Source organism: Hylobates moloch, unplaced genomic scaffold, assembly GCF_009828535.3.
Source record: "Hylobates moloch isolate HMO894 unplaced genomic scaffold, HMol_V3 SCAFFOLD_6, whole genome shotgun sequence".
Taxonomy (NCBI): Eukaryota; Metazoa; Chordata; class Mammalia; order Primates; family Hylobatidae; genus Hylobates; species Hylobates moloch.
In genome coordinates, this window is record NW_026652281.1 from 131538845 (window position 1) to 131555654 (window position 16810).

The 16810-nt window shown below is 46.8% G+C and overlaps 1 pseudogene; it reads left to right on the plus strand.

Annotated features, from left to right (window-relative positions):
* The first annotated feature begins 6120 nt into the window (after positions 1-6120).
* Positions 6121-16260, plus strand: LOC116470634 (vacuolar protein sorting-associated protein 37A-like; annotated as a pseudogene).
* The last annotated feature ends 550 nt before the right edge of the window (positions 16261-16810 follow it).

The window sequence follows — 16810 nt, forward strand, 5'->3', positions numbered from 1 at the left end:
CCAACCCTTAGTCATCGGCCCTTTCTGGAGAGACTGGGAGCCGCTTGTGCACGGGGTCGTTACCAGCCCGCCAATTCTGACCCAGCCTCAGGCAAACGGACACGCAGCTACTGACCAGCGAAGAAGCCTTTCGGAGGCAGGGGTAGGGGTGGGGCGGAAAGCAGGAGGCGGACTCCAGGCCCACGGGCATCGACGGGTTTGTTCCCGGCTTGAGGGCCTGAGATCCACTCCGGCCTCCCGGGTGCCTGATCCATTCCGAAGGCCAGCCTGGCTGGCGCAGAGACAGTCTGGCGTCCACCTTGGGCCCGGGGCATCTGGCCAGCAGGTCTCCTCTGGTCTGTCCGCAGGATTCGCACCGAGACCTGGGAGCGCGGCTACGTCGGGCCGCTCTACCCAGATCGTCACTCCTTAAGAATCTTTGACTCTTTAAAGACACCGGCCCCGAAGCTCAGACCGGGAGACACTGGCATTCGGCGGTAGACACACGCAGAGGGGACCAAGACTGCACAGCATCCGCTAGGCTCGCACCGGCAAACGCGACGTGCGGCATCTCTCACGCATCCGCGCAGAGGCACGACTCGACTGCACGACCCTCCGAGATTTCACCTCGGGGGTAGGGCCATTCCCTGACAGCCGGACTCTCTCCACCGGGGGCTTTCCCCAGGCTCGCGTTGGAGTCTGGGAAACCCGGGGTGGTGACGCTTCAAGCTGGGGACTCTCGGTCTTACCTCCCGCTGTGGTTCCTTTCTTGGCTGATGTCCACCTACCTGGGTCCCTCATTCTCTCAACCTTTCTCAGCTCAACGCCCCTCCCTCGATGTGGTAGAGGGAGTGTGCCTCTCTTCAAAGCAAAGTCGAGGGGAGGGGAAAAGGAGAAGTGAATGTGAGTGCTCTTTTTAGAAAGCAAATCATTCACCCATTCAACAATTATTTGTTGATGCCTACTATGTGCCTATCATAGTTACTAGTCCAAAGGCAGAGGGAGAAAGGCCCATTCTCTCCTTGAGCAGATATAGAACGTGAAGCCCAGAGAGGAAGAGCGATTTTCTCAAGGTCCGGTAGGGCGTGGATGAGTGGAATTCCACTCCTGGTCAAGAGAGTAAATGAAGGGTGGGGGGTTACATACAGGAGTGAAGGGGACAAACGCCTGAGCCTGCTGGTTCCACCTGTGGGAGCTCAGCAGGGCTGTGGCCCCTGGAGGTGTATGGGGCGGGGGTGCAGGGAGGTCCTGGTTTCCTACCCGAGGCCGGCTGGAAACCCCCAGCTCTCCCCTGCGCCTGGCGCCAGCAGCGTTGGGGTAGGGCAGAGCGCGGAGCCGGAGGCACGCGGGGAGGGAGCGCTGGGCGCCCGCTGCTGCGGCGGCTCTGCGGGGTCCCAAGCCTCCCTAGCCTGGAGGCATTCTAGAAAGAGCGCAGGTAGAGAGTAATTACGCTGTGGAGAGAAGGACCTCAACACACAATCCTCAACACACGCCCAGTCTCTGTCCTAATCCAAGTACAATCTGCAACAGTACGTCTCATAGCGGCACACTAGGCCCTCAGATTACACATACACAGGTACATGCACAAGGGCTCACAAAACCTTGCCGCCGTACACAAAAGCCCGTATCTTCATAAGACGCCCAAAAGTATGTGTATCCTCACAATAATACGCACAGCCACGGTACACACAGCATTCGTGCATTCCTAGGATTTTACACATTGTCTCTCTGTCACCCACAGGGTACATACTCATCACGCTTCAGATGTGTTACACCTAGGAGCCGCTCCCAATCCTCCACTCAGGCATGCACAGAGACCGAAGTCATACTGTAGAAACACATAAATTCTGAATACTACACAAATGCAGGGTTTCACACATAATCTCATTGTCACAATTAAAACCAGCTTGTATCTTCCTAAGATTCTCCACAATTGTATTCACAAAACAAACTTCCAAAATCCCATCATACATTTTGTATATTCTCAGTGTCACCACTAAGCCTTCAGTGCACAAGTACACAGTCACAATTTCTACTACATATGCACAGGTGCTCACAAGTAAAGGTTCTCATATGCTCACACATAACACACATACAAATGTGTGGCCCACGCGCCTGCCCATATGAATCCTAGTTGCTTTCATGATATTACACAGATCACTCAAGATTGTATACATCCCCCATTTATCTGGCCTGGTTAGCGTGATGGGGAATGCATTATCAGTACTGGGTGAGGAGTCAGTCCTATGACACCCCTTGAGGGCCCCGAGACTACCCGGCAGCCCCCCATGGGTCTTAAAGAGCAGGGTGTCTCCAGCTGCCAGTGACGTGGAAAGCACTGCTCCCCAACCTAGAGAAGGGATTCAGTGTCATTTTTCAAGCAGCGCCCGCACCAGAATCTGAGCCCTAAGGGACCTCCTGAGGCTTGGCGCTGGGCAGCCCCCAGCAGGATCACCTCGGGGGAGACTGCAGTACAGCTAGGCTCTGGACTGCCTTCTCAGAGACCCCAAAATGCTTTACTCTAGACCGTGGAGAGCAGCAGAACTCCCAGGATGGTGGGGACCTTGTAAGATTGTTCTCTATCTCTGCCCCACGCTATATTGTAGGAGGAGGTCTGAGACCTAGGATTTCGGCTAAAATTGCTTTAGGCTGGCAGGCAAGAGATGTGACAGGCAAGAGTTCTGGCTTTCCCCATCTAGCACCTCTTTGTTCCTTTCCAGTTCCAAGCCTCAGTTTCCCCATTGGCAGAAGAAGGGAATAGGATTGATAGTCTGGAATTCTGGAATTCCCAGCTTCTCACTATCGCGGGGACTCTGCCCTTGTTCCTCCTGGGACTTAGCGCTCAGCTCAGGGATCCCTACAGAAGGACTCCGCTTTCCTCTAGCCTACCTCAACAGACCAAGGACTAGCACTCTCAGAGTCCTAGCCCACACTGCCCCTGCAGCCTCCTCTTAACGCACCTTGCTCACCCAAAGAGTGCCTTCAGGGGGATTGGCCTTCTTAGTATTTTCAAATGCAGGCTTCTCCGTTCTTCCCCCAGTTGTAGTGATGAGACCCGGCAGGAACTCTTCTTCACCCTGTTTTACAAAGTAGAGGGCTTACGCACATAAAACACATCCTGCCTTGCTATGGAATCGGGCCCATCTGAGTTAAAACTGTGCACATCATTCCTCCCTGTGTGAAGTTTCTACACCTCAATTTTCTCTTCTGTAAATTGGAGGACGATAATAACCTCTGTGGAGGGCTGGCGTAAGAGTAAGCACAAGGCGAGGCTCTTAGCACAGTGACAGTAAACCTGGATAAGTTGTGGCTCTGTTTTTAGGAATATTAATTTCATAGGGGCGGAAATGGAATTACATGCCGCCACATGGCTACAAAGCTCTGGATGGGGAGAAGGACCAGGACATTGAATCCTCCTTGCAGGGCGCTGTTCTGACCTGACCTAGCTGCTTCTGACTGCCTTGGGGTCCTTCCTGTTCCCTACTGATCCTACGCAACCCAGCCATCATAAGGCTGGAGATACAGAGACGTCGCCAGGTGTAGGAATTATGTTGCCAGAGACACGAATTCCAGTTCCAGATTCCACCCTCCACCCCCATGTCCCTCCCTAAATGACTTGGTGGGGGGTGCAGTCTTGCCACCTACGGGACCCAATTCCCCCATCCATAACGGTAGGACAGCTGTACCCGGGCAATGCGAAGGTCCCTCAAGCCTGGACGTTCTGCAGTGGTGGGGTCTCGCTCTTGCCCTAGCCCCTCTCCTACCCTCACCCCTATCCGCGCCCCCCGGACTGGCAGGCCTCTGGAAGCCCAGGCCGCGGCGCCTACCGCAAAACCTTCTCCCGCCACAGTCCCGTGACCTTGACGCCACGGGCAATCCCCGCACCGGACCCCTTATCTAAATAGGGCAGTAAATCAAGGACCTGTCAGGGCCCGGGTAATTACAGGAACTCCATAAAAAGGACCCGGCCGGCCGCCTGTTTATATTAGCGCGGTGTAAAATATTCTCGCTGTCTTGGGGAATCGCGTCGCGCAGTAACGCGCCATAAATCAGCCCGCGGACCATTTACCCCGCAGCTTGAGCGCGCAAATCCCTTAGACATTTCTCTGCCATATCTGAAGAGGACCTAGGACTTTCCAATCTGGCCCAGCCTGCTCCCAGGGTTGGAGGGACAGTCGGGGCAGGGAAGAGATAGGCACGGAGTAGACTGCTCCTGGGAGCTCCAAGGTTCTGCTTGCAGACGGGAAACGAGCCCAGAGAGGGGAAGGAACTTTCATAAGGGCACACAGCCAATGAGTGGCAGACGCGCGGCTAGAGCCCAGATCTCCAGAGGGGACCTGGGGTGAACAGCAGCCTCTGTCTCCCATTATTACCTTCTTTCCTGAGACGGGGGTGGTCAGGCCAGAGAGGGTCCAAGCAGGAAGTGACCTTCCTTACCTTTTGCCTACGAGGTTCTTGCCATTGTGCACAGAATTATGTGTCAATGCTTTTCTGCGCAACGGTAGCCCCTGATTACTGGCAAAACACAGGCCCAGAGGATGGGGAGAGACTTGACCAAGGGCACACAGATAGAAATCGAAGACCCTCCCCTGCTAAAATAATTCATTTTGGTTTATCTCCTCCACGCTCTTTCTTAAAGAAAAACTAAGAGAGAGTGCCTGTGCATATATGTGTGTGGCTGTGTGTATGTGTGTGGGGGGGTCATTTGTGCTCATTCTCAGGTCTGTAACAGGCCTCAAAAATACAAAATCTATTTAAGGTAAACCTGCTGCTGCCTATTGTCCAATAAGTAACATAAATCAAGCTTATGGAAAAAGAATATTACGTTTTCTAACCTCCCTCTGGGCTGGGACCTGAGGATTCAAGGGAGAATTAAACATGTATGTGTTTCCCCCCACTTTTTCTGTCTTCCTCCCCCCGTTCTCTTTCTCTTCCGAAGCCCGTAAATGACAATGTGTTTACATAAGTTTTTATGTCGTCTGAGCTTCGTCCCGGCTCCGTTTCCTCCTCTGTGTATTTTCCGCACAGAGAGATGTCTGCTTCGGGACGCGTTCAACCTAAACAGAACCCGGTCTGATTGGAAAATGTATTTATTTGAAAAATCGTTAACTCACGGTTTTGGTGAAAACGGCCCCCAAATTTATGGGATCGCTTGGGGCGCAGCGACTGTAAATCAAAAGGCACTGGACACCCCCCTCCCCCATCCCCGAAGCAGCTCGGTCAGGTTCTCCAGAACACCAGGAGTCCCGTCTCCTCCCGGTCCACCCTGCGGCCCTCCGAGACCCTCCCTTCTCCCATCCCTCACAGTGGTTAGTTGCACACTAGCAGGCAGGTGGATTTTACTCCGGTTTCTTTTACCCTGTCCCGTTGCTTTCAGGGCAATTTCATTCTGGTCAGCTTCACAGCAATCAGCTCCAGGCCGCCTGTTAACGAAGTTTTGCTGTGCACCAGGCTGTTTTCGGCATATTGGGAGATTTTTTTTGTTCCTCACATGCTGGTTAGTTTCCTGGTGCTCAGTTGCTCCCCGGGTCGGATTGGGCCACTTGTAGCCGATCCCTAGCCCACTGATCATTGCCTGCCGAGCTGTTTCATGCCAAGAGGCTTATCTCTGCTCAGTGTCACGAAGGTCATTCTCACTGCCTGACTGTTGCATCCCTGGTCAGGAGAATTTTTTCCTTTCCAAGTCTAATCTGAATTCCACAGCGAGGACTGAATCAACCCACTTTACCTATCTCCTGGATCCTCCTCCAGCGAAAGCCAGCTGATTATTGGGGAAAGGCTAGAGCCGGGATGGTGTATCCAAGGACAGATGCTGCTGGCTGCATAGGTGGGGAGTCTTCGCCAGGGACACGACCAGCAGAGCTGGACGCAGGGACACTTCATGAGCAAACCCTGAGTCTACTTTCTCCCGGAATATAGGACTGAGCCAATATCTCTGTCTTAAGGATCATGCGCTTCTCTGGCAGAGTCCCCATGGGACACAATGCAAGCTGTCCACTCCAGGCTTGTCCATCTAAGCCCTGCTATCTCAGGGACAGGGTTTGGAGATTCATTCAAAACTTCTGTGCTCTTTTCTCCAAAAGAACATGCGGGAGCCAAGAGGTTCTGAAGTCTGCCGGAGTGTAAGCGTTATAGCTAGCAATGGGTCGTGGGGATGATCGGCGGCTGGATACACTTAAGGTGAAAACAATGGGCTCCTCAACCCTTTCCTTCTGCTCACAGGCTTTCAGAAAGAGTCCGTATGCACGAAACAACTGTATCATTATTAGCCCTATTATTTTAAACGGGGCCAGGCCACATCCATCATCTTTCCCATAATGGTCAATTGTAAACACACTTTAAAAGAGAAAAACAAAAAAGGGATTTAATGTTGACGCTGGGAAAATGCTTAGCTCTGGCATTGTTGAGGAATTGGCAGGCTCTCTGGTCCTTTGGGAGAGAAGTTAAGTGCTCTGAGAATTTTTTGGGTTTTTTTTTGTTTTTTTGTTTTTGTTTTTGTTTTGTTTTTTGCTGTTTCCATTGAATTTCTAAATTCCTCAGGAGTCTCCTTTGTCTCTACGGTTTAATGAGGGAAGTCCTTCGTTAAAAAGTCAAGGATGGATAGAAGAGCCTTGGCATGGGAAAGGAGACGGGAGTGGAATAAGAACACTGCAAACACGGTAAACTCTGCTGATCCTCTTCATTACCATGGTCAATCTTACCAGCACCTTTCTGGATTTCAGCCTCTTTCTGCCTTACGGTTTCCATGTTGCGGCTGAATTTTGCCCTGGAAGGGAGAGGTGTAAAGAGAAGTGAACGACAGAAAAAACAGAAATTAGGGGGAAAAAATGTGGCGAGTCATGAATGGTGACTGAAGAAACGGGAGCACACTTTGGTTTTCACTTCATTATCAACTATTAGAGCAAGTTCCCTTCCAGAAAGCCTGGGTGTAAGCACCTCTTACCAGTGTGAACATTGCTCCCTAGCCACACGGACACCCCTCACACCTCACCCACACACACCAGAGGATACAAGATTGTCCTCATTAGCTTCCTAAAACTCACCCAGAGCATGGCTCAAAGAACAAGAAGTCACAGAGGAACCCAGCCTCAAACTCAAGCCAACTGTTGGCAGTTATTAAATTCATTTTCATCCATATAAGCAAGGTCCCAAAAAGGTCCATTTAAAAAAAAAAAAAAGGTGGCAGGAGAAGAGAGAACAGAAAGGAAAGCCCTAGAAACCAGACCAGAAATTAATGTAATTACCTCTTCTCCCCTGCCATAAATTCCACAGAGGAAATCAAATCTTTCTGTGCATGTGTATAAAAACCTATCAGTCTATGGAGCTCGCCAAAACCCATTATGTCTCAAACTGGGTATTCTAATTGAATGAATCTGAATGTACCAGTCGACCAGGCATCAATGGATCCAGGTTTTTCCAAGGGCGTTTGCCACACAGCCAGAGAGGATAAACATTGGTTGGAACCACACAGTAATCAGCTTGCTTGCCGAAGAGACCCTCTCTGAGCCTGGAGGAGATCTATGGAGCCTGGGTGCTGGCAGATGCATCCTAACTTTTTGCGTCAGATTGTAATGGAATATTTCTCATAAACAGCCAAGTGTCTCTCCCAGCCATTCAACTGACATGTTTTTTGTTGTTTAACTTCAGATCTGACAGATGATGATAACCTGGAAAAAAGAGAGGTTACAAAATGCTGAGGGCTGTGGGGCTGGGCAGTGTAAAGGGCGCCTGCTCAAGAATTAGGACAGGGCTGTGATTTGTAGGGCCCGGAAAAGACTGTTATGCAACCCACAGCAAGCGGGGAGGCTGGGAGAGGGGCCTGGAAAGCAAGCGGGAGGGGAGAAGTGCGCAGCCACAAGAGCTCTGGGCTGCTTGCTTCACGGAAATATGCCACTTGTATTGCATTTCATTTTGTGAGATGGAGAATGCTCCCTCCCCCTCAGTACTCTCCCCAGGCTCTCAGTGCTCTCCTCTCTCATGGGCACACTGATTTATAGCACCTGTTAAAAACACATAATGAATGCAATTAGCTGTGGCACCAGAGAGAAAAAAGGTAGGAGTTGGCTTTATTCTAATAAAAGATAAATGTGTTTGTTTTCATTAACTTCGTTCATTAATTTAAATTTCTGGGGCCGGTTTTAAATCATTGCTGCTTTCTTTGCCATTAGCCTAATAGGTGCTAGTTCTCCAACTTTAGTGGGTGTCACAGTCCCTTTGGGGAACATGTTTCAAATGCAGGGAACCCTCGTAGGTGAGGAGTGAGCATGAGATCTGCATTTTCAGGAAAGCTCAATAGCAGATTCTGATGCAGGAATCATGCCTCTGAGAATGCGATTTATATAGATATAGTAGCTCCTCAAGAGTGATCTATTTACCAAAGAAAATTCTTTTCCTTGTTAGCTGTGGGATTCTATCCAAGTTAATATACATATATAGTTAAATATGATACATGTCTATTGTGGTAAAATCAGAAAATATAGAGAAACTTAGGAAGGAAATAAACATTTCCTTGATCTTTACAAGCTATTTACATTCTCTGGGCTGTAGTTTTCTAGTTTTCTCTGCCAAAGCCTAGGGATTCTTAGAAGGAGCAGCTCTATCTTCACTGTCCTCTCTACCACCCGGCACCTATCTGGCACGTAGTAGGGCCTACAAAAGTATTTGATGAAAGAAACAATTGTTAAGTGACACTGAGATTAGATGACCTCTAAAGTCGCCATCAACCCTAATACTCTATTTTTCATTCTCTGCTCTAAGAAAAAATATATAATTGCACAAACTCAGATATATTTGTCACTTGGACTCCTGACATTCAAACATGTATATGTTTTTTCTCTATGCCTTCTCACTTGATCTGACAGCTTTCTGCCTGCTCTATCTGATAATAGTTTAGGATTGTCCTTGCCCGAGGCAGCCCAGCTATCAGCATGGGCTGGAACTGAGTGGGGCAGTCCCCACCTTGTACCAAACAGAACAGTCTGAGTTAGTTTTTTCAGTCTCCAGCAAAATTGCACAGAACCAGAAACTGAATAGTTGGGTTTTTCAGTTCACAAATGTGTAATTCTTTCCCAAAACCTTGAAGCAGACCACTCCCCACCATCCCACCCTGCCTCACAGTGCACTAAAAAATGATCACTGGTTAAGGTCTTCCTATATGTGGTACACTTTACACACATTTCTCATTTCATCATCACAGCAACACTTTTACCCCCATTTTACAGATATAGAGTTAATGCTCAAGTTTCCTCAACTAAGACATTGGAGAAACAGGATTCAAACCCAAGTCTCTGTGACTTTAAAGTCCTTGCTTTCAACCACTACAATTAAAGGGGTGTGTGTGTGTGTGTGTGTGTGTGTGTGTGTGTGTGTATAAAGTGAGGGTAATTAAAATGCTAAAAATATTTTAAATTCTCCAACAATATCACAACAATAATTAATTACAATACATAACTTTTTTTTTTTTAGAGATGGAGTCTTGCTCGGTCACCCAGGCTGGAGTACAGTGGCGTGATCTTGGCTCACGGCAACCTCTGCCTCCTGGGTTCAAGTAATTCTCCTGTCTCAGCCTCCCAAGTAGCTGGGATTACAGGCGTGCACCACCACGCCCAGCTAGTATTTGTATTTTTAGTAGAGACAGGGTTTTGCCATGTTGGCCAGGCTGGTCTCTAACTCCTGACCTCGGGTGATCCCCCTGCCTCAGTTTCCCAAAGTGCTGGGATTACAGGCGTGAGCCATGGCACCTGGCCAATAACAATTATTTGTTATATTGTATTATTATTTATTGTATTTATTCACAATAATTTATCGTAAATATGTTATTATAAATAGCAATAATAATTAAGGAAGAATATGAACCCACCACCCAAAAAAAGTGCTCTGTTTCATTCCTTCACCACAAACACTGTATCCTAAGAATTATTTCTGCAGCTGGCACGGTGGCTCACGCCTGTGATCCCAGCACTTTGAGAGGCTGAGGTAAGAGGACAGCTTGAGCCCAGGAGGTCAAGGCTGCAGTGAGCTATGATACACGTGACAGAGTAAGGCTCTGTCTCAAAAAAAGAAAAAACATCTCTCTGTTACATGAGCTCCATGAGCTCATGTTTTTCAGTTTTAATAGTAGCATCAGATGCTCATCAGGTTACGTCTAATTTGACTTGTCACAATAAGGTTATAAATCCCATAAAGAGAGGAGCTGAATCTATTCTATTCACTGATGTATACCCAGCACCTAGCACAGTACTTGTGCAAAGAAATCATTCAATAAATGTTTGTTGAGTAAATGAATGAATGGTAACTTGCTTGGTACAAACAATTCTGGGGAGATGCTACTGGCAACATGGTCACCCAGGTGTCAATCATATAATATAACCCTGCCATTCGGTGGGTGCTTAGGAAGATGTGGAAGGAATAATCTTTTAGGAGGAGAGATGGGACATAATAGATGTTTAATACACATACTCACTGTTTAATCATTGTAAATACATTTTTTGGTAATGGCTTTATTGAGATATAATTTACATCAAATCCATACATTTCCAATAAACTTTTTATTTTGCAATAATTCTATACAGAAGAGTTGTAAAGATAATACAGAGAGTTCCTGTATAAACTTCACCCTTCAGTTTCTCCTAAGGTCACCTTCTTACACAAACAAGTTATGTTTATCGTAACTAAGATACTAAGATTAACACATTACTATTAAACTAAACTTTAGACCTTATTCAGATGTCACCAGATTTTTCTTTTATGTCCCTTTTCTATGCAAGGAAGCAATCCAGGAGACCATTTTACATTGAGCACAATTATGTTTGCCAAGCTAATTCTACGATGATTTACTTTTGACCAGCTGATTTTTTTTCAATTATCAGCTTTGGGAATTAAAAAAAAAAAAGAAAGTCTCACCCAAATTAGCAAAATGGAACCAAAACAGATTCTCCACTTTAGTTAAGTTCCTTGCTGCCTCCTTCATAAGGAAGGCCATGCTTTCTTTTCTCAGCTTTGTGCGCCCTCATTACGTGACCCATGTTACGCCCCAGGGACCCAATGTTTTACGGGTTTGTGCGAACCTAAGTCATCTGTAAGGTCCTAAGTCATGTGCCTACTGCCAGTGCTAACACTGCACGGAGTCAGACCTCAGCCAAGTTTTTTGGGATGATTTGAGGTTTGCATCCAGTCTTGGATTCCATAAATCATACTTTGCACCTATTCCCACTTGTATTTTTAGAGTGAACTTGTTGGGAGAAAATGAATATGATCTAACATTAAGTAAAAGAGCAGGACACAAAATTCAACACACTGGGCTGTTACAGCTCTGTCAAAATATGCATAGGAAAGAAAGAAGATACCCAAAGCAATTGCTGTCATATTAGGGTGGCAGGATTATGGATAATATTTTTGTCTTTCCTACATTTTCCAAACTTATTGCCATATTGTATTTTGCTTTTTATGATGATAATTTCTATAATTAAAAAATAAATTTATACTCTAAATATACGACTTAAAATATAACTCCTTTGAAAGGAGACAGTCAATGAGGAAAAGTGCCTAGGACAAGGAAATAAGTGCTGACAACAACAGCATTTATTTGGTAATAAATGTTCAATAAATGTTTGTTGAATGAATGCGTTAAGTAATTTACAGGGATCATCTCATTCAATGCTCAAAAGTACTTCAGGAGAAAGTGCAGTTATTACCCCCATTTTGCAGGTAAAGTAACTGAGGCACAGAGAATTTAAATAACTTGTTCAAGCTTCCCCAGCTGGTAGGGGACAGAGCTGCAACTTGAATCCATTGAGTCTCCAAACACAGTTATAGAAGGGTGGAAAAAGAGGGAGAGAGAAAAGAAGGAAAGACACGAGAAAAAATGGTTTCATCGGTGAGAACAGTTAGACCAATGAAATGAATGTCTGAGATGCTTCACCTAGGGGACTAGTCAAAGATGCAGAATCTTGGCCCCATCTCACACCTACTGAATCAGAATCTGTATTTTAAAAACATTCCAAGGGACTCATATGCACATTCAAGTTTCAGAAGCCAAGACAGTTAATACGAAATCTGGGAAAAATAATTTACACATACACATGCACACACACACACATATATAATATATATATATTTACTTGTATTTATCACACACACATAATATATATATATTTACTTGTATTTGTCTGGGCTGGTACTACCTTGCTAAGAAATTGGGGCGGCCGGGCGCCATGGCTCACGCTTGTAATCCCAGCACTTTGGGAGGCTGAGGCGGGCAGATCACGAGGTCAGGAGATCGAGACCACGGTGAAACCCCGTCTCTACTAAAAATACAAAAAAAATTAGCCAGGCATGGTGGCGGGCGCCTGTAGTCCCAGCTACTCGGAGAGGCTGAGGCAGGAGAATGGCATGAACCCGGCAGGCGGAGCTTGCAGTGAGCCAAGATTGCACCACTGCACTCCAGCCTGGGCGACAGAGCGAGACTCCGTCTCAAAAAAAAAAAAAAAGGAAATTGGGGCATAGCTGCATAAATTGGTGTTCTTCAAAGTGCAAGTGATGGCTGTTTTTGTGGGCTGTGAAAACATCTTAATGGATTGCAATCAGAAACTAAAAAAAAATAAAAATTATCAAACTGTATCTTATGAAGAAAGGGTGTGTTATTGCATGAAACTTTTATTTCAAGTGTGTGTGAGGGTGGTGAGTGTACCGGCTCTTGAAGTAAAATGTCCACCTCCTGTCCCTTCCATCAGAAAAGTTGTGACTGGCCTTCACACCATGGCCAAAGGCAGCCATGAGCAGTTTATTTTTTGTTTGTTTTTTGTTTTTGTTTTTGTTTTTGTTTTGAGATGAAGTCTCTCTCTGTTGCCCAGGCTGAAGTGCAATGGCCCAATCTCGGCTCACTGCAACCCCCACCTCCCAGGTTCAAGCGATTCTCCTGCCTCAGCCTTCCTAGTAGCTGGAATTACAGGCACCTGCCACCACACTTGGCTATTTTTGTTTTTTCAGTAGAGACGGGTTTTCGCCATGTTAGCCAGGCTGGTCTCGAACTCCTGACCTCCTGACCTCCCAAAGTGCTGGGATTACAGGCATAAGCCATGAAATTCTTTTTTTTTTTTTTTTTTTTTTGAGACGGAGTCGTGCTCTGTCACCCAGGCTGGAGTGCAGTGGCGCGATCTTGGCTCACTGCAAGCTCTGCCTCCCGGGTTCACACCATTCTCCTGCCTCAGCCTCCCGAGTAGCTGGGACTACAAGTGCCCGCCACCACGCCCAGCTAATTTCTTGTATTTTCAGTAGAGACAGGGTTTCACTGTGTTAGCCAGGATGGTCTCGATCTGGTGGCCTCGTGATCCGCCCACCTCGGCCTCCCAAAGTGCTGGGATTACAGGCGTTAGTCACCGCGCCCCGCCAAGCCATGAGATTCTGAGCTGACATCTAGAAGTGTGGTGGATCTCCTTCCTGTATCCGATAGATTTAGAAACCCTGAATGAAATCAGAATTGGGTGGGGAAGGAGGGTGAATATCTCAGAAATTATCCATCCCAGCCACTTCCCTGTCCAGGTGCAGAAACACAGTCCCAGGGAGGAGAGGGATTTGCCCAAGGGCACACAGCAAAACTGGGACTTTGGAGAGAGGAGTGTAACAATGTCAAGTCTTTCATTCCTTTTTTGTCTCAACCATGAAAGTCCTGGGGGCTGGCGGGACCTGGCCTGGAGGCCAGGCAGCCGGGGGGACATGACTCTGGAATGTGTTGGGGAAACAAGATGCCTTCTCCTCTAGACCTGACAAGCCAACAGGACTAGGTGTGGCAAGAAAGGGCTCTGGTTATCTGCCTCCCCCTCTGTTTCGTTTGGTCTGTCAACTCCAGCAACAAAGTGCCCCAAACGTGTGAGGCTTGATAAAGATGGGAAGGTAAGAGGGTGAAGGTAGTGGGACAACAGGGACCAGAGCTTGAGAGGTGTCCCAGGACCTCTGTCTCTGTTTCCTCCAAGAGTCTGGGAAGCCAGCAGGATACCCCTCTCTCCTTCACAGCCTCCCCCTACTCGGTGATTGTGGCCAAAATCCTTAACTTCTCTGGGTGGTTGTGTCTTCTTCATTTCAAGATGGGACAGGATAAACCCTTAATACTTAGATCCTAAATCAGAAGATTTTGACTTTGAAAAAGAAGTCTACCATCTTATTCTTCCCTTTGTATTATTTTTTTAATTCAAAAAGTAATATGGGCTGGGGCTGGTGGCTCATGTCTGTAATCCTAGCACTTTGTGAGGCCGAGGCAGGAGAATGGCATGGGCCCAGGAGTTGGAGACCAGCCTGGGCAACATAGGGAGGCCTCATCTTTACAAATAATAATAATAATTAAAAAAAAAAAAAAAGCTGGATGTGGTGGTGTGCCCTTGTAGTCCCAGGTACTTGGGAGGCTGAGGTGAAAGGATTGCTTGAGCCCAGGAGGTTGAGTCTGCAAGTGAGCCGCGACGGTACCACTGCACTCCAGCCTGGGTGACAGAGTAAGACTCTATATCAAAAAAATTTAAAAAAAGAAAAAAAAGTAATGTGAGAACTTGAGAAAGAAGAAACCATCCATAATCTTTCTAACCCCAAATAACTGTTACCATTGGGATGTGTATGTTGCCAAAATGGGGTCAGAGTCTATTCTGTTTTCCTTTTCTCACTTAGCAATGAGTGGCCGGCTTTTTTTTTTTCAGGGGTGGGGGTGTCAATGAATATTATTTACTTCATATTACGTGGCTATTTGATAATTATTGATTATTGTTAGGTTTTCCAAAGGTGTGATAATGACATTGTACCCATGCTTTTTTAAAAGAGTCCTTTTAGAGACGGCGTCACGGGTGGTGGAGCGCTGGGCAATCAGGCTGCCTGACTGGCCGGCTTGGGCGTCTGGGCGGTGAAGGTGGGACTGCCTGTTCTGGGCAGCAAGTTGCGCTCTCCAGCTGCCCGCCGTTCATAACATGTCCCCCAGAACCCGGGAAGCGCAGGCAGGGCTGCCTTAGAGAAGACACGGGCCCCAGCCCTTGGGCCACGGACGTCCCAGCCCGGTCCTCTGTCGCAGGAGAGCCGCTGGGCCGAGCCGCTGGGAGAAGCAGGCCAGAGCCTTCCAGAGCCTCGGCCCGAGGACCTGACAAAGAGCGCCTCCTCCTCCGCAGCCGGGTTCCCGGTGGCCTTACCAGCCTCCAGCAGCAGAAGCAACGCGAGCGAGTCCCTCCGGAACTCACACTCCGGTATAGCTAAAATACAGAAAGATGTGGAATACAGATTGCCATTCACCGTAAACAACCTGACAATTAACATATATTGCTTCCTCCACAATTTCCTCAGGAAAAACCAGTGATCAGTGTTTTTCCACCAATACGACATCACTTAATGGATAAACAAGGAGTGTATGTTACTTCTCCATTAGCAAACAATTTTACAATGCGCTCAAATCTTGGAAAAATTATTCAGAGTGTGTTGGATGAGTTTTGGAAGAATCCTCCAGTTTTAGCTCCTACTGCAGCAGTATTTCCTTACCTGTACAGTAACCCAAGTGGGATGCCTCCTTATGCTTCTCAAGGTTTTCCATTTCTTCCTCCATATCCCCCAGAAGAAGCAAAGAGGAGTATCACTTCTTTATCTGTTGCTAACGCTGTTTCTTCTTCAACAACAAGTCATACCACAGCCAAGCCCGTCGCTCCCTCATTTGGCATCCTTTCAAATCTGCCATTACCCATTTCCACAACAGATGCTTCAATATTGACAAGCCAAAATGGTTTTGGTTACAAGAAGCCAGATGTCTCTGATGCATTTCCAGAACTCTCAGAACTAAGTGTGTCACGACTCACAGATATGAATGAACAAGAGGAGGTATTACTAGAACAGTTTCTGACTTTGTCTCAACTAAAACAAATTATTACTGACAAAGATGACTTAGTAAAAAGTATTGAGGAACTAGCAAGAAAAAAATCTCCTTTTGGAGCCCAGCTTGGGAGCCAAAAGGCAAACTGTTTTAGATAAGTATGAATTACTTAAACAAATGAAGTCTGCTTTCAAAAAGAAGATGCAAAGGCAGCGTGAACTTAGTGAGAGCTGTAGTGCAAGTGCCCTACAGGCAAGATTGAAAGTAGCTGCATATGAAGCTGGGGAAGAACCTGATAATATTGCGTAAGACTTCGTGGAGGGAAAAATGGAAATAAGTGATTTTCTCAGTAGCTTCATGGAAAAGAGAACAATTTGCCACTGTAGAAGAGCCAGTAGCAAGGCTATCAGCAGGCAATAGCAATGCATAGCCAATTTCATGCTCCACTATAGACATACACTGCCAAATGGAAGAAATTAAAGCCGCTTCCTCAATATTAGGCAACAAAGTTTCTAAGAGTAGGTAGCTATAAGAATGGCGTGTAGTGAGTTATGTTATGAAAATGTGAAAGCCATTACCACTATATCCTAAGTATTTATCGTTTTAGCAAGGTATTCCCTGTTACATACAGTATATGGCAGAAAATGAATAAACATTCCTTGTACTTAATTTGGGAACTGCTCAGCAGGGAATGCTCAAATTTTATATTCTAAAAGAATTACACTTGCTTTATTTTTTACATTAACAGAGTACTTTTATATTACAGTTCTCTAGTATATTCTTTTTTTGAGACGGAGCCCAGGCTGGAGCACAGTGGCACTATCTCAGCTTACCACAGCCCCCGCCTCCCAAGTTCAAGCTATTCTCCTGCCTCAGCCTCCCGCATAGCTGGGATTACAGGCATGTGCCAACAGGCCTGGCTAATTTTGTATTTTTAGTAAAGATGGGGTTTCTCCATGTTGGTCAGGCTGGTCTCGAACTCCTGACCTCAGGTGATCCACC